This window comes from Sorex araneus, chromosome X, assembly GCF_027595985.1.
Source record: "Sorex araneus isolate mSorAra2 chromosome X, mSorAra2.pri, whole genome shotgun sequence".
NCBI lineage: Eukaryota > Metazoa > Chordata > Mammalia > Eulipotyphla > Soricidae > Sorex > Sorex araneus.
The window spans coordinates 94,731,413-94,750,092 of NC_073313.1; the positions used below are offsets into that span (position 1 = coordinate 94,731,413).

Sequence of the window (18,680 nt, forward strand, 5' to 3'; positions counted from 1 at the left end):
CTGGGACCCAAATTCAACTATCACATTAAAGAGTAATTATTTGCTCAAATAATTTTAACATTATGAGATAAAAACATAGTATATACAATTAAATTTTAGTTTCAAATAATCAAATCATTATGTATATAATTCAAATTTAATTGAGAATCCTATATTTTATCTGGCAACACTCAAATTAATACTTCCTTATTAATGGTCGTGGGCTTGGAAGTTTGGATGAAGTAATCAGAGCCCATCATCCAAAATAATACAGGAGGTAGTAATTGTTAGATGCAAGCTAACATGCAAGGTCCAGGGAAAGCTCCACAAATCCTATGCAAATAAAGACTCATGGGCAATATTCAGTATGCTTCCAACCTGACAAAATTCTGGACCATAATTGAAGGGCAAGTAAACTCAGAGGCAGTGCTATTGCCGCAATCAACTGAAAATTTCAAAAATCCCTTGACATATTGGAATGAAGCAGAAAATAAAATGTGGATGCAGTTACATTACGGTTTTTAAAGTCTTGTATTACTTTTATAATCATTTTTTAACATAAGGGGTTCAGAATGCTGAAAAGGTCATATCGGAGCTTTCATATTTTGTTTATTGTATTTATATATTTAAAATAAAATAAACAACCATAAAATTATCACACAAAACAAGAAACTTAACATAATGATAGCCTATTTTTGCCTGTGTGCGCTTCCTTTATTCCACTGACTTTCCTTGACTTTGTCTTAGGTAACAAGTGTCCTGAATCTTGCATTTATTACTACCTTTTAGAATATATACTTTTTAAAATATACATATACCCACACCTAACCAATGTGCTATTTTGGCTTGTTTAAAACTTACCAGGAGAGATTAATATTGTACATATGATTCCCATACACCAGTTAGAAATATTTAGTGAAATTATTTAGCCTATGTACAATGAAGAAAAGAATCAAAGACAACCTTATAAAAATAGTATGTGAGCAAGTGTGGATTAAGAAAAATAAAAAAATAGTTCCAAGTCAAGTTTATAGTTTTTCTCATAGCTCAAACAACAGACTTAGGAGTACTATTGTGGAGCATGGCAACGGGCACCAGAGCAGATAAGGTCTGACCCTGCATAGCAGATAAGACCTGTCCCTGCATAGCAACCCAGTAGGGAGTATCTGGGCACATTTGACAAACACCAGCTATCTGGACTTGAGTCTCACCCATCCCCCCAACTATTGTTACCTACACTCAGCGAGTTATTCCTAACTGTAGCATCTAACCCTAATTGGGATTGGGCTGGGGCAAAACGGAGTTGGAAAGGTGATAGGTCAGTAATGCTAAACTTTGTGTGATTGGACCATCCCCTTAAGCCAGATCCTTCTATAAATTATGTGTGTATATAAAGTGAATGGCCATTAGTTGTCTCCAGAGTGGTTTCTCCACGTGCCTGTCATCCTTGGACCCTGTACGCATTGTGACTATGAGCACCTTAGAGAAAAACTGTTCCCCAACATACTACAGTTAAATAACAAACCTCAGGCTACTGTGATCAAGAGGCAGACACCCACAGTGGGAGACACTAACAAGAAGAGTATTAGACTATCAGAAAATGTTTTATTCCCTTCATGTAAAATGGATATGCATATGTCTTGCAAATAATACTGTGCTTAGTTACCATTATTCTACCTCAACATATATAAAACAACATAAAAAGAAGTACCAATAAGAAGTCTAATGGCCATATAAGGACTGGGTTAATAGCTTTTGAAAGAAGCTGAAACATAGAGGGCCGGTGAATGGCTTCTCACAGAGTATCTCCTGACCGTGGGATTGAATGGAATACTAAACTTAACCAAAGGACTGTGTCTATGAATTTAGAACTTTTGAGTCAGAAGGAACTTAAAAATTACTTTATTCAGGGTTTTTATGTAGAGGAATCCTTTCTCCAAAAGAAAGTTTTTATGGAAAAGTCCAATATAAAAAAGAGATAAAGTGGAACTCTTTTGATGGAACACAGGTTTCCACTGGTCCTATTCATCCTTAACATAAAGAAACTGTGACATGAAGAGAAATGTTTTGAACAAGGTCACAAAATGAATTATGAACCAGTCTTTTAGAAATGCATTATCAGCATCTCTACGCCATCCCTACTCCAGAGCTATCTAGGGCAGCATGGGTGAGGGTTTGCCCGGCATGAAAGTGACTTATCCTAAATACCTGGCTCTCAGCATAGCTAGTTCCAGCAGGAGTTTTCCCATGACTCATATACCAGATGCTTCGCTCACCTCCCTCCAGTTGCAAATACCAACAGTAAGAGCAGGTGACAGAGTAGTAATCTGTTGCGACCCATGATGTTTTTTGGTGGGGGGCAATTCCAGGCATCAAATTCAGGGTGGTACACATGCATGGCAAGTGTTTGCATCCTTAATTCTTGTAACTTATATTTTAGGTGATGTCTGTTAACTTTATATGAATCACTAATGAACATCCATTTATCTCAGAAGATCAATCCTTGAGAAAATGGTTATGGAAGAAACAGTTATCTTGGCAATTTTATGAAGGTGAAAGTACAGAAAAAGGCAACAGTTTCTGAGAAGGTAGACATGTGTTCCAGTCTTAAACTGCATGGTTTTGTTCAAGTTATTTAACCTCTTTTAGCCTCAGTATTAGACAGTGATAACACACACAGGTTCTGAGGTTAGATCTAAGGATTGAAATCCTGAATACATCATTTATTAAGCCAATTGTTTAATAACTGTCTCTGATCAAGTTTCATCATCTGTCAAATAGGAATAATAACCACAACCATCTTAACATTTGATTGCTACAGTTAAATGAATTAATACACAGGAAGCATCTATAAAATTGTCTGATTTGTAAAGGATACCTAATTAATTCCAGCTATTTATTCATGCAACAAATATTTACTGAATATCTGCTATGTGCCAAGTACTGTTTGAGGTATTGGGAGATACAAGAGGAAACAAGAAGATGACCTCTTGTAACTTGTATGCTAGTAAGGAGAAAAGAAGATAACCAGTAAGACAAATAAGATATACTTTAGTTTTATATTATGTTTGTTTATTATATACTGAGAAGTAAATTAAATGGTTTACAGAAAATAGCTCTGTGCTACTTCCCTCTTATTGTGGTGGGAAGATGCTTACTGGTTGGATAGGTGCTTGAATATTATCTGTAATGAACTATTATGAACTACTTTATGAAAATAAAATGTATAAAAATCACCAAAAAATAAAAGGCATAGTTAAGAACTGGAAAAAAAAAAGAAAAAGAAAATAGCTCTGTGCTATTAAATAGTTCAGTGTTACTTCCCTCATGCCAATTTTTTTGTAGCAATCTGTGTCCTCTTAAATCCCACCAGGTTACTTCCTTAGAGTAACGATTGCCTTTGATCTCAAAATAAGTACCTAGACATCAGAGCTTTCCTTGTCTTTTACCTTCTCCATACATTTCTATGATGCCCATTTTTGTTTTTATTCCTGGGTGACAATGGGTTAAGAAAGAAACCCTGTTAATTAAACCCTGTTGATTTTGCTGTTGTTGTTCTCTGACTCTTCCCCTCTTGATATAATGTCTTCATGCTGGTAAAACACTGTTTCCACCTGGGGCCTCTGTGCCTTTCCAGTATGAAGTATCTTGGTAATCTGCTTCATAAGAGTGCCTGTTTCTATCTCTTCCCACTAGCAAAACACCTAATTCTTCTCATTGAATATGTCATTTATGACTATATCCTGGATTCCTAGGGACTCTAGTGTAGCTTCCCAGCTGAGTTCCCTTCAATGTTGAGTGACAAGCAAGGCTAGAGCCAGCTGTCATGCTTTTATTTATAGTCCCTCAGACTGTAGGATCGGGACAGGTATTGTTAATGTATATTCTGGCAGCTAATTACACCACTCATATTCCAAAAGGCATCATTACAAAAATTCAAACAACTGATTACCCCAAAGATCAGTATAACAATATTGCATACCATTTACAGAACACTTTACTTAGACTTTGAATTGGGGATGGGGAGTGGGCAGAGGAAACTGAAGTCTCTTGCTGATTTAATGATCACATTTGAAACATATAGGAAAAAAAGATACAACAAAGAAACTAAAAGAAATATATTGTAGACTGTTTGCCACATAATGCCATAGTTTATTCCTTGAATTACAAGGATTTGAAGAAGCTTAGAGCTAGAGGGGGAAGGACCTTCAGGGATGCTTTAAAACATTTAATGTTGTGGTGTTGGTTCATGGTAAAGTTTCTAGTCTTGTGTATGTATTGAGCTAAAAATTAACCATTGTTATTTAAAATTAATGAATTCTTCAATTTTGTTTTGGGGGTCATTACTGGAGATGCTCAGGGGAAACATATGGTTCTGGGGATCAAATCAGGACTACATGCAAAGCCTATTGAGCTAATTCTCTGTTTTAGAAGTTGTTCTTTCTTCATAAGAACAGGATTTTTCTTTAAACACACTTTTATTACTTAGTGTTCAATGCAGACATCTTTTCTCTTATGAAATTATGATTATTAGATGACAGATGATGTGTGTGTCTGTGGTGTGTGTGCATTTTTATGTATCCGCTATATGGTAGTCTGAGTGATAATCTCCAAAAAGATGATCATGTCTTAATAACCCAGATATGTGAATTAGGTTACATGATAAAGCGAAATTAGGTTTGTAGATGGAATTAAGATTGATAATGATTTGATCTTAAAATAGAAATAGTATCCTGGATTCCCTGGGTGGCCTGGTACAGTCCCAGGGTTCTTTAAATCTGGAAGTCAGAGGTTACAAAAATATCAAAGTGATGCTTTATGACAAGGACTAATTAACTATTGCTATCTTTGAAAGTGGAAAGATACTATCAGTTAAGGGATATGAATGAAAGACTCTAGAAGTTGTGATAGGCAAGAAATTGGATTCTTTATTTCTTTCAGACAAGAACAGTCTTGTTGGTGCCTTACTTTTAGTTTGGTGAGGTTTACAAGACTTCTAGACTATAGAAAATTTAAAATAATGCACTAGGGCTATTTTGTCTTTAAATATAATTTGTTGCAGCAGTAAGTAGAAAACTAATACACTTAACATAGCTCCATACCTCTCGAGATCAATCATGCTACGTTGACTGATCTTAAACTGAACCTAACTTTATATGTTGGACTGCTCAATTATATGTGACCCCAACTGAGTTTTACAGGAAGTTCAATAATACCACTGATGTACTGAGCAAACACACATGGCAATTAGCTATTCAAATTTGTGCTTTTAGCTTTCTATGGTGCCTTATCCCTGTCAGACCAAAAGTCTTCTTGCCTAAATCCCTACAACTTTCATAACTTCTAACTTCTTTTTTTTATTTTATTGAATCACCCTGAGATATAGTTACAAGCTTTCATGTTTGGGTTACAATCACACAATGATTAAACACCCATCCCTCCACCAGTCCATATTCCTCACCACCAATTTCCCCAGTGTACCCCCACTTTCCCACCCTCCCCCTGCCTCCATGGCAGACAATATTTCCCATACTCTCTCTCTACTTTTGGGCATTATGGCTTGAACACAGACACTGAGCGGTCATCATGTTTGGTCCATTATCTACATCATGTTTGGTCCATTATCTACTTTTGGCACACACCTCCCATCCTGACTGATTCCTCCAACCCCCATTTTCTTAGTGATTCCTTTTCTATTCCAGCTGCTTTCTACCCCCCACCCTGCCCACCCGCTCATGAGGCAGACTTCCAACTATGGTGCAGTCTTCCTGGACCTTGTATCTACTGTCTTTGGGTGTCAGTCTCATGTTATGTTATATTATACTCCACAAAAATATATGAAACACTTCACAAATTTGCATGTCATCCTTGTGCAAGGGTCATGCTAATCTCTGTATCATTCCAATTTTTAGTATATGTGCTGCCGAAGTGAGCACTGTTCTAACTTCTAACATAAAATATTATTCTAACATTAATGATGTACTTATAAGGACCTTGTAACCCCTTCAGTCTGCAAACTATTTATTCATCACTCCACTGAAACAGTTTTCTCAAGTTTGGGAATGACCTGCTCACTGTAAAATCAGCTCAATACATAAACCCCATGTAGCTTGAATGCTGAGCAGAATTTGATATTCCTGTTCAAATTCTCCTCCTTTAAATTCTTTTTTCTCTTTTTCAACAAAACTAAACTCTTGTTCTGTTCTTTTACCTTCGCCTCCCTTACTATTTATTTTCAGCTTCTTGTTGCACCTCTTCTGAAGATGTATACAAAGATTATGGCCTTCTTTCTTCTTACTCTAACTATTGAATATTTTAATTCAACATATATTTATGGAGTTCCTGATATGTGCCAAGCAGTGGATATCATCTTTCTACCTTCCTGTGAGTGACTTCTAACTGTACTTACGTTCTGCTTAATGGTGAGAATATGTTGTGAGAAATGCATTGTTAGGTGATTTTGTTGTTCCAAGATTACCACAGAGTGTATTTACACAAGAACAGATCATACAGGCCACTGCATATCCTGCTATATGAGTTGTATGATAAATCTACTGGGCTATATACATATAAAGAGATATATTTATATCGTCTATCAAATATAAACATATAGTCTATCATTGACTGAAATGTCTGAGCAACACATGAATGTACATACTTATGACTTAAGACACACTTATAAACTTCAAATTCACATTTATTTGCTTTTCTTTTTTTAGACCACACCTGGAAATGCTCAGAGACTACTCATAGCTCTGTGATCATGGGACATTCCTAATAGAGCTTGGAGGATCACATGGGTGCCGGGTATTGGGTCAGGGTCAGCTGTATGCAGTGTAGCACCATACATAATAGTCTCTAGCCCATATTTATATATCTAGCATCTTATTAAACTTACCTCACCCAGGTACCTTTACAACATCACTCATGCATATTTCTCCATTCTCATCCACCACCTGCGGATATGCTCCTTCTGTCCCAATATCTTTTAATGAATCATTCTTATTCCACTTACTCAAGCTAGAGTCTTATATTTCATCTTTGCCTTATCTTTCTGCCTCATTCTACTATATCATTCTTAGGATCTTTGTCAATTTTACTTCAAAAGCTTGTTTATTTTCAGATCAGTCTCTCATTCCTACTCTCTTAAACTTAAACACTGAGAGTGGCCTTAAAACTGATGACATGATTCCTTTTTCTCCCACTATATCTTAAGTACTACTATTAGATTCACCATCATGTCTTTACTATTTCCATTTAGCAACTGATTCCAGCTATCTGATCAAAATATACTAATACCAACTTACATTTCTGTGATATCTGTAAGTGAGTTGCTAATGGACTAATAAATCAATGTTTTCATATGAGTAAGCAAAGGTTTTTCCAGCCTCAGCATTATTGACATTATAAGAAGAAAATTATTTGTTATGGGGAAGCATCCTGTGCATTATAGGATATTTAGTAGCATCCCTGGCCTCAACTCATTAGATGGAAATAGCATCATCACCTTCCAGTTATGACATGCCCAAATGCCTCAAAACATTACTAAATATTTTCAGGAAGCAACATTACTTCCTGCTGCCTTCCCCCTCTTATCCTACATCTAATAACAAATCAAAATGCATACACACTTGAAGGTTCAAAAAAGTTTAATTTAAGGGTAAATGTTTGGCAAGGTGACTACTTTGAATTCTTTAAAGTCTGCCATATAAACACATATCTCCAATGTTTTGTCCTTTAACTGGCTATTTGTATTCAATCTAGGAATGAGGAGAAGAAGAATTAGTGAATGGAGTTGGTGTGGTGGATCGGGGTTAGTGGAAAGCCCATACTTTCTACAGATTCAAATAAATGAGTTACTTTATCCCTTGAACATACTTTCTGTCACGGGTTCCTGTAATCCCAATGGGTGCTTATAGTACCAGAGTGAGAACCAAGATGTCAGCCCCATTCTCCAGCTGATGATTCCATGGCTTAATTACCATCTTAGGGTTAATTCCCTTGAACATTTTGTTCTGCTTTCAGGAATACACTGCCTTCTGAGAGTCTAACTAGTTATTTTTTCAATTACAAGGCATGTATCTAAATGCTGGCAAAGAAAACACTCATTATCAACATTTGATCCTACTTGAATATAATGGCTTGCAAATGGAAGCATTTACATATAAGTGCATGCATTTTGGAAAAATCCTTTTACAGCATAAATCCAAACCATCCTTTCGCAGCAGTGTCAGAAATCGCAGGAGATATGCTGGGATGTGTTGGGGTAAGCGGTGCATTTTAGGCCATCTTATAGCAAGGCAATGTGGTTATAATTGGGACTCAAGAGTTTTAAATTTTTTGCTTATTAATTTATTAATCACATAAAGTTGAGTTTCTAATTATGTCTTAGAAAAAGCATAAGCATAATGAAAAATACTGTTTCATTTCTAGGATACTGCAGTAAGCAAAAAAAGATATGGATCTTTTATTCTCATGATGCTAACACTCTAGTGTTAGCAGCAAATATATAGAAAACTCTCTTAGGGGACAGAGCATTAGTACAGTGGGTAGGGTGCTAGCCTTGCATGTGGCCGACCTGGGTTTAATCCCTGGCATCCAGTACCATACTCTGGTATCCATATCCATATTCACCAGGAGTGAATCCTAAGCCTGAGAGTCAAGAGTAAGCATTGCTGGGTGTGCCCCCCCCGCCACAAAAAAGAAAGAAAACTGTCATAGCAGTATGTCCTTATTATTGCTTTAATACAAAGAGGATGTGATGAGACTATAAGACAAAGTGATTTTTATTTAGATTATATCAGGGAAAATTTGTCTGAGGATGTGACATTTGATCTGACAGCAGAGAATAGAAGATCATCCTGTGCAGAGAGAAAAGCATTTGCTAAGACCCTGAGGGAGGACAGAATTTGATGTATTTGAAGTACTGAAAGAAGAATAGCCTGACTGGAGGGTGGCCAGTAAAGACGGGGTGAGAGATGAATCTGGTAGGAGGCAGAGACCTAACTGTGGAGGACTTTGTAAGATGTTGCTTAGGAAATTAGATTTTATTTTAAGGACGTTGGGAGGAAATCTTGGAAGGATTTTGATCATGGGTATTCTTAGAGTTGATTTTTTTTTCTTTTTAAATAAAACTTTATAGGGCTGCTGTATGGTTAGAGACTGTAAGGGGACAGGGAGAACGCAGGAAGAACATTCATATGCCATTATATAGTTCAGGAAACAGACAATTAGAGGTTTGGATTTGCCTTATGCAATGGAGGTGAAGATTTGGAGTTCATTTTTGAGGTGAAATTATTGGTTGAATAGCCTTGGGCTAATAAATTCTCCAAACCCCATTTTCTTGCTTAAAATAATTTAAGATAATAATATCTACTTTCATTGTTGTGTAGGTTAAATTGATAGATGCAGTATTTGGTTGTTTTCAAAGAAGTCTGTCTTCAACTGATGCATCATATATGCTACAAATGTAATTTCATAAAATATTTCTTCTTGCTTTCCACTGTGAAGTGTTTTTATATGGTTTAGTTGTTTTTGCTGTGTGACTTTGGGTAAGTGACCACACTGGGATTCATATCTGTAATTTATAAGCCAGAAAAACTAACACTTGCCTTGCCCATCTCATAGGGACATGATAAGAATAAATGGAATTAATACCTGAAACTCTTCATTTAAAAATTATAAAAGCTACTGTGTTTCAGTGAAAAGGTGGCATTACTTTTTGATTCCTTGTAACCATCATCTCCATAGCAAATGACTCAAAAGAATTTTTAATTTTTTCAGCCTTAGTCTCTGGCACTGACTCACATATCTCCATAAATCATCTTAAGTAGTCAGGGGACTTTCTTGACTTTAAACTAATTTTTTCAGAGAATTTCACACAAATCTTAATTGAAAAACTAATTGATCTAGTGATCCAGTTAACACTCAATGTTTTAACATTGGGCAGGAAAGTGTTGTACTCCTATGCTTCTATGAGTATATCCTAAAATTTGACACAATAGATCAGAGCTTCAAGTCTGACTTATGCCCCATAGTATTTGATAGCTATATAAAGCAATGTGTCTAATGCTTGGTGAGAAGGTGAGCTGTGTCCCTAAGAATGACTCTGAAAAACTAATGAATTGCTACATGAATTTTATGTATTCTTAAAAAAACATAAAATAATTAAATATTTAGCTCCATTGTGAGACAAGAGTACATTCTTTTCTTTCCAATTCTATTTTGTTTGTTCATTTATTTATATATTTAATTAGTGAATTATTTTGGAGCTACACCCAGTTATTTTCAGGGTGTACTCCTGGCTTTGCACTAAGAGATCACTCCTAATGTTGCTCGTGTGACCATACATGTTGCCAGGGATCAGACTCAGGTTAGATGCATACAAGCACACACATTACTTGCTATGCTATCCCTCTCTGGTGGCTCTCTTAGCTAATTTTCTTAATATGTATTATAATGACCTACAGCTGTACACTCTATTATCCTAAACAGGTCAAACATCCCTTCTATAGCTTGATTGAAAGTTGGGGTTTTCCAATTCGAATTACACCTTGAATATTTATTTAATTGGGAAACCAGGGTTACTGTGGCAGTGATAAAGGCTGGTATGTAGTGTTGGAAATTAATTCAGATTCTTGCACATGCTATTTGAGATATCTTCTAGTTCTTCAACTTGAATAATTATGATGGTAACATCACTGTTTCCCATGGCAATCATTCTTGTCATGGGAAAGCTTTGGATTAGATTTTTTTTATATACATAGGTATAAAGATTTTTAATTGAAAGCTTTTTAATTATATTGAACACAAATTTGTTGTTCTGTAGCTTTCACCATGTATGGTTGCTTCTTTGTGTATGAAGCTCATCTCTCTTCTAATGACAGGTTTTCAAACATATGGAAAATATTATATATATATATATATATACCACACGTCTATACATTTTCTTCTTTAGATCAATCATCCTTAACATTTCAGATATATCTTACAGGTCTTCACTGCTAGGGCCACCATAAGTTATTTCATTAAAATGTCACTTTTAGAATTCAGCATCCAAGGCTGAACACCATACAGCAAATGAGGATGAACTCAAGCACCAGTGAACTGATATTCTCCCACCACACATTTTTGATGAGATGCCATTGTAGTTCCATTCCCTGTTGTTTTGGTCTATATTTGTGTCCTTACCAATTGTTGCCTCCTTCAGAAGTACCACGATATCCATTGTCTTATTTTCTGGGAAGGAATATGCCCTTAGATCTTGGGCCTTCATATAATCTCACACTCCTTACCAGTTAACTGGAGTCCTAATGACTTGAAATCTAAGATGGAAACAGAAGGAATTACCATCGCCACTCTCACTAAGGAAGTGATTTAGGGAAGGGGTATTACAGAGATTTCAATTTGACACTTCCAACACTTCTTTTCACAGAAACACAAAACCCTCCATGGATATGTTTAGTACTGTAGTACCCTTCGGTAGACCTGAGACTTTCTTCTCTAATGGACAGCTTTGGTACCCAGGACACCTACCTGTACACTGGCCAGATTACATATATTTTTATTACAACATGCATATTACATCAAATTAATTTGTGAACTATAAACAAAAATAATTGGTGCACAGCATCATTAACATGGATTCCTAGTTTAAACTCTTGAAGTAACAGAGAACAGTTGAGTCCTCTTCCTTCAGTGACTTGCAGGCAAGGCTCACCCTTTCAAAGTGCCTAACTTGTTCTATGGGGAAGAATATGAAAATAGGGAGACAAATCTGGAGTTAGGTAACCAGATAAAACTTGGAGAATGAAGTTTCAGCTGCAGAGTAAGTGGCCCCCTCAAGCAGTTTTCTGTTAAGTCATGTATTAAATTTCCAAATTTTATGTACTGCCAGTGAATACAGCTGACCAGTAAGAGTTGTTTGTTTATTCCAAGAGTAAGAAGAACTAGGCTTTTGCAATTCTCTTTGTACAATGTCATGCATATTAAAGGCTTCGTCTTTTCAGATATCAGTAACTTTGCCTAAGAATCTGTATATCAGGTCACACAATACTCAAGCAAGTCTTCCAAGGTTGGTCAGAGATATATGAGTGAGATAACTGAGCACTCTCTCAGTCTCATTTTAGATATTGGGGCACAGTGGCTGGGCCCTCAGCTCCTGAGATTGTTTCTCAGTATATTGTGCAAATCTGTTAGCCTGAATTTTTTATTAGAAAAACATTATGCACAGAGCTTCCATAGTAGGTACTCAAATAGTAGTGACAATTAACTTGCTATTCTATTATTAGAACTCATCCAGATTTGTCTCCCACAATTCTCCAATAGGAACTGAAGGTGACTGCATCAACCTAGTTGGTATATCTATGTCTGATACAGAATCAATTTACTCATTTCTGCTGAGCTTTTGTTCATCCTATGTTCCCCAGTTGTTACCATCTCAGTTATCACCTCACCCTTCAAAACCCGACTGGCTCTCTCTCCTACTGTAGTTTTGGGGTGTCTGTCTTTTATTCCAAAGATATTTTCTCTCTCTCTGAGTGGCAGTAATGCTTGGGAGAGACCCCATTTTGTCACTTGATCATAGCATACTCCAACCAAGATGTGATATGCTTGCCCCATATGTGTGGTTCTGGAAAATCAGGACACATATCACACATGTTCTTCTAGGTTTGTGTCAGGATCAGTACAGTATGGCTGATACAATAACCACTTAATGAGGTCATGATATGACATAGAAATGCAGACCTCCAGTTCCTACATCACCACTGATTTTATCTGTGGCCACACTTTATCTTTGCCTGAGGTCTCAATTCTCTCTAGAATACTTGCAAGGACAGTATTTAAATACCCTAACTAAATGTTTTGTAGATTAGCAATAATGAAGTAAAACATGTAAAATTATCATAAGCTAAAGGAACCCTATTATTGCAAAAATAACAATAATAATAACTATAGCTGTACTTGATTAAATGCTCTAGAAATAATATAGAAAACACCTTCTCTGGAAAAAAAAGCAGCCACCATATCAGCAATTAGTTAATTATAAGTATTTTAATTTGTTGCTTGTAATTTTTGTTCCTGTGCACAATAAGGAGCCTACTTGCCTCTATTGCCTTTAAACATTTTTTCTTGTGTGAGTGGGGGGGGGCGTATACCTGGCATTGCCCAGGAATTACCATTATCTCTGTGCTCAGGGATCACTCTTGGTGGGGTTTGGGAGATTATATGTGGTTCTGGGGATTGAACCTGGGTTAGCTGGAAGGCAAGCACCCTACATGTTGGACTATCACTTGGGCTCACCTCTTTTGTCTCTTAATGGAATTCTGGTGAAGTCATCTTTGTGGGCCCTATGCTCTTTAAAGCAATGTTAGAGCCCAGTAACTGTTTTGTTATACTTCATCCTTGAGGTTGCCACTTTCTCCGATGTTCTTTCCCAGGAAAGAAAGAAAGAATCTCAGAACCACAGCAGTATAAATGGGGTCAGCCAGGAAAGTGTGGGATTTGAGGGTACACCAAGAGCTGCGTCTTCAGGTAAGTCAGTAGGAGAGACACAGTAGGGGCAAGAGAAAAACACATATTCTTATATGTGAAAGGGTCTTTTGGTATGCAAGAGGATAAGAAACACTAGGGAAAGCCTCTAAAAAAGTTGGAGTTGCTTTGGGCAGAGAAAGACAGACTTTGGTGTGTTCCTGCTTAGAGGCAGATAGATAATCTTCAGATCTACCTTCACTAAGAAACTCCAATTGCAAGATAATTAGAAGAAGGGTTTTTGGGGACTCATTCTTTGTCCCTATTTCTTCCCCTGAATCATCCTACACAGTGAAGTTCTTTAGTGTTCTGAGATTTCAAAGTCAAAATTCTTTTGTACATAATTAATTTTTCTGAGTAGAGCTTGTGAATATATTTAATGCAAAAATAATTTAATAATAACACAATTTTACTTCTCTTTCATCTAGGAAGGTAATATGGAAAAGTATTATCAATGTGCTGTCACTCATTAGACAGATATTTATGTGTCTTGCCATCACAATTAGAAACCAGAAGGCAGACTTTAAACAAAAGTTATTGTGTTTCCTGTTCATCGGTTAGCAGACACTCACTTTTTCCCTGGAAGTTAGATTGTCTCTGCTTATGTTTTATGAGCTTTTGTTGAGCTTTTTCTCTGAAGAGCTTAACATGAGCATCTTTATAGGATTATAAAGAAAATACTTTAAGGGATGTTTTGAGTACTATGGAACAGTTCTTTTCATGATGACTGCTTTTGCTTTCATCCTTGTGTGAACTCCTTTTCTGTGGAGAGTCACCTACTTTCTGGTCCTACCTTGCTCCATATCTTCCACTCCTCTTCTAGTGCCACCCCAAAGGTTAGCAATGTCTGCTTTTGAGGAACTCAGAAGACAATTTAAAAAACTAAATTGACTGTTCAAGAATCATGCTAGACAAGGAGTGAGTAGGTATTATCAGCATTGATTTCCTTGCATTGTTTTAGTCTTTCTTTTTCTGTGTGGGGTTGGGACCACACCCCGCTGTGCTCAAGGGTTTTTCCTGACTCAGTACTTATGAGTAGCCCCTGAGAGTGTTTGGGGCACCATATATGCATATGTGGTACTAGGTATTGGACTGAGGTCAGCTACATGCAAGGAAAACGCCTTACCCCCTGTACTATACTCCTAGCCACTTTTATGTTTTTTTTTATGCAGCACAGAATTTTAGATTTTTCTTTTTTCCTGCTTCAGATTTCTGATTATGTATTCACTGCACACCACAGGGTGCTAATTTGATTTTATTGGCCCATTTACAGGGCAAATAAACCTTTGTTTTTGTAAGGAGATAAAGAACCAATTATCCTGGTCCGCATTGCATATTTGCCACTTGAGCTTAGGAGAGATTTTACCATTTCTACTCTCTTCCCTTATTTCCTGGTATATTGTTGCTATGACATAGCACAATAACCAGTGAATACCTTAGGTTTTAATGAACAGAGTTATTATATTATTAGCTGCCATTGCCATATTTATTAATTTCTAAGCTCCTGTTAGGAGTGGGCCAAGCACTGAGGCGACTATTTCAATTCACTTGAATTGAAAGGTCTCCTGATCCCAATATGTTGCCACATTGTATGAAATGATCAGATACATGTTGTAATTGGATTGTCACTGGATCAATTTTAGTGAGCTGGACTGGTGCAGCATGCTTCCTGCTTGGAATATAATATCCTCTAAAAAGCTCACCCTGAACTGCCCTATCGTGCATATAGTTATTGCCTCTACAAATCACTTTGCTGTTCTAGTTATAATAATATCATCAATATTCCAGAGCCAGAAGCTTCTATGAATTGGATTCCAGGAGACAAAATACAAAATCCATTCAGAGTTGAAGGCTTGGGGAGCAGCACGAGGACCGGCAAGGTATATTTGTCCAGGAAATAATGACTAGTGCTGTTGGTAGAACCAATGGTCTCGGTGCCAAAGAAGGAAATGACTGGAAATTTTCTTCCACGCTTAGACCACAGTTACAGGCTAGTCTGTAAAGGGTCCAGTTGGATTTCTATTACTGGGCAGACCTCTGGCACCCAAGTGGTAGTGTTTATGAAGGCAATCACTTTTAAGAAGAGCCTGGGACAGCAGTTTTTGTTTGCATTTACGATAATATTATTATTTTTCTAGGGCCCTATGGTGTTAATCATCAACATGGAAAGGAGTAAAAAAGTGTGGGTAATATTCTGGCTATAAAATGAGGGATATTATTTTCTAAATTTTAGTGCAATATTTCCTTTCAGGAAAGGAAAACATGAAAAAAAAGGTAAGTATGTAGGAATTATTCATAGGAGTGCTTCTAGCTCCTATCAACAAGCTAACAACTTTATATAGCTAATGCTTCTTCTCAAATACTTACTATTCATGATTTCAACCTCAGATCATCAAATTCTCTGGCAGATGACATCCTGTTTATTCTTTCATTTCTACATCTTAAGCATAAAAGGACTTAGGTATGAATAAAGGCAGAAATAGTAGCAATAGATCTTCAAAAGACTAAGAAATCATTGAATTCTTTATATTTTGTAAATTCTGGCAGATATCTTAGTAACTCAAGGTACAACAAACTCTCAGGTCTGAAAATGTTAGTCGAGGGACATGGACAAAGGATGATAGGCCATCAAGGGTAGGACAGCTAGAGATCTTGTTAATTGTGTATTACTAATTAAGGCTTAAGAACAATAAGAGGCCTGATAGATGAACAAAAATTTCAGATTCAGAGAAGGCAAGCATTTTTCAAATAACTCCCCTATTTCACAGATAAAGAAATTGGGGCCCAGATAATTAATATAACTTGCATAAGGCACGTTCGGCAAATGTCAGAGCTATGATATGAACTTAAGTGAGAAGGGGCAGAGTGAGAACGAACACCCAGAAACGGGACAGCTCAATGCCTGTGCCCATGCTTTGCTTTGCAGGTGGGCGGCCCAGGGTTCAAGGCCCAGCACCACACGGTCCCCGTGCATCGCTTTCAAAACAAACCAACAGAACCAGCCAGGAACCTTTGGCGGGGGGGATTGACGGGGTGGGGGAGGGGAAGTGCACATCCAGCTGTGCTCAGGGCTTAGTCTCCTGGCTCTGTGCTTGGGGATCACTCCTCCAGCCGGGTAGCTTGATGCAAAGGGTTTCAAAATTGAGGGAAGGACCAGCCATCTCAGGTTTGAGAGCCAGACACACGTGAATGATGCCCACTGCCCCTCTGTGGCCGCCTCCCGAATGATTCATTGCTTTGCCACATCAAACTGTGAAACTGTGGCGACCACCTAAAAAATGCAATGTCCTCACCTGACCAAGGTGAGGGAGGGTGACAGAACTTAGGTTGCTACTTGCAGAAGATAGGAGCCTTCCAAATTTCCATTCCTGGTTTATCCCCAGCGACCCACCCCCCAAGTATGGTTTTAACACACTTGCTTGTATTTTCTGACATACATTCTCCGTCCCTCTCAGAGAGCCTGGCAAGCTACCAAGAGTATCCCGTCCACTGGCAGAGCCTGGCAAGCTCCTCGTGGCGTATTCAATATGCCAAAAACAGTAACAACAACAGGCCTCATTCCCTTGACCCTGAAAGAGCCTCCAATGGTTGGGAAAGATGAGTAAGGAGAGGCTGCTAAAATCTCGGCTGGGACGAATGGAGACGTCACTGGTGCCCGCTCAAGCAAATCAATGAACGACGGGATGGTAGTGATACAGTGATACAGTGATGATATGAACCTAAAATTATCTGAAACATCCTAATAGTGACTAGGCAAGGCCTATGGCATTTACAAAGCTGTTCAAGCAGGAATCTCTGAGCTTTAGTGTTAATTTGGAAGCATTAGAAAATATGGAAAATCTGGTAATGACAGCTAATGAACATTTAGGAGAACATTGTGGTTTCCATATAAGTGATTATAAGGACAAAAATGGATAAGAACTAATGAAGTCTACTTTGTTACAGAACCACGCGAACTCAGAGTCTTCACTCTCAGCAATGAAAAGAAATTATTAAATGATGCCTTTTCAGCAGGCCTGATTATTGGGAAAAAATTCCAAACAATAATAGTGAGTTCTCTATTGAAATATTGAATGCATTCAAAGTATAGATAGAATAAAGTGAAGATCATTAGCTACTTAGGTGGGGGGTGGGTGAGAGGGGGATATATTGGGGTTCTTGGTTATGGAATACGTGCACTGGTGAAGGGAGGGGGGTTTAATCAGTATATGACTGAGACTTAAACCTAAAAGCTTTGTAATTTTTTTTCACGGTGATTCAATAAAATAAAAACTTAAAAAAAGAGAACATAAAAGTAGGCAAAGTATACTCCCAAAGAGACGGCTTTTGTTGTACTCCACTTCCACCTAATATTACTGGGTCAATCACCGTTCTTGATAAAGATATATTGCGGTGAGCAAGAAAGAAAAAATCATTGCCATTTTGGAGCTTATATTCATGTGATGAGGTGATTTATTATCTATGTGACTTTGGCCAAATTGTTTAACTTTTCAGGGGCTAAATTTTTCACCTACAAAATGGCAAGAGTCCAAGTCAAAGATTTCTGTGAGGATGAAATTATGCAATGTATATTAAAAAGATCCAGAAACAGTGGCCATATTATCATCATGCTGTGTGTAGTCAGTCACAGTTTAGTAGTAAAAATTTACTTTAATTGCAGGCAATAAATGGGGCCTACATTGTAGGCACATTCAAAGTGATATGGCAGAAATTGGCACTTATGACTCAGAACTGTCCTTTTATATTCTATGTGATAAAATCCAAACTCCTGGTAGGGTTAGCACCTGTTGCAATGTTATTTGTTCAGTATACAAGAAAGTTTTAATGAGAGCTGCAAGGGTTTAAGGCCAGGTTTCTGCCTCTGACATACTGTTGTGTATATTATTTTATGCCCACATAGGTTTAGATGCTACCATTTCTCTATCACTTCCAACGGTAAACTTATCAGTTATTATCATTTAAAATATGCTATTTAAAAGGAGGAATATTTTATTTTCATGTTTTATGAAATGCAGTATTTTCTCCATCCCTCTTTGAGAGCCTGGAAAGCTACTAAGAGTATCCTGCCTGCACTGGCAAGGTACCTGTGGCATACTCAATATGCCAAAAACAGTAACAAATTACGCTCCTCATTCCCCTGACTCTGAAAGAGCCCCCAGTACGCCATTGCA

General features: G+C 37.3%; 1 protein-coding gene and 1 non-coding gene across 6 annotated transcripts in view; both read right to left on the reverse strand.

Annotated features, from left to right (window-relative positions):
- Positions 1-18,680, reverse strand: part of GRIA3 (glutamate ionotropic receptor AMPA type subunit 3) — a 358,867-nt gene that overhangs the window by 276,399 nt on the left and 63,788 nt on the right. The gene's annotated exons all lie outside the window — the stretch shown is intronic.
- On the reverse strand, positions 5,811-5,915 carry LOC129400467 (U6 spliceosomal RNA). Its single transcript, XR_008627706.1, has one exon. It is a non-coding gene; the product is annotated as a U6 spliceosomal RNA (small nuclear RNA).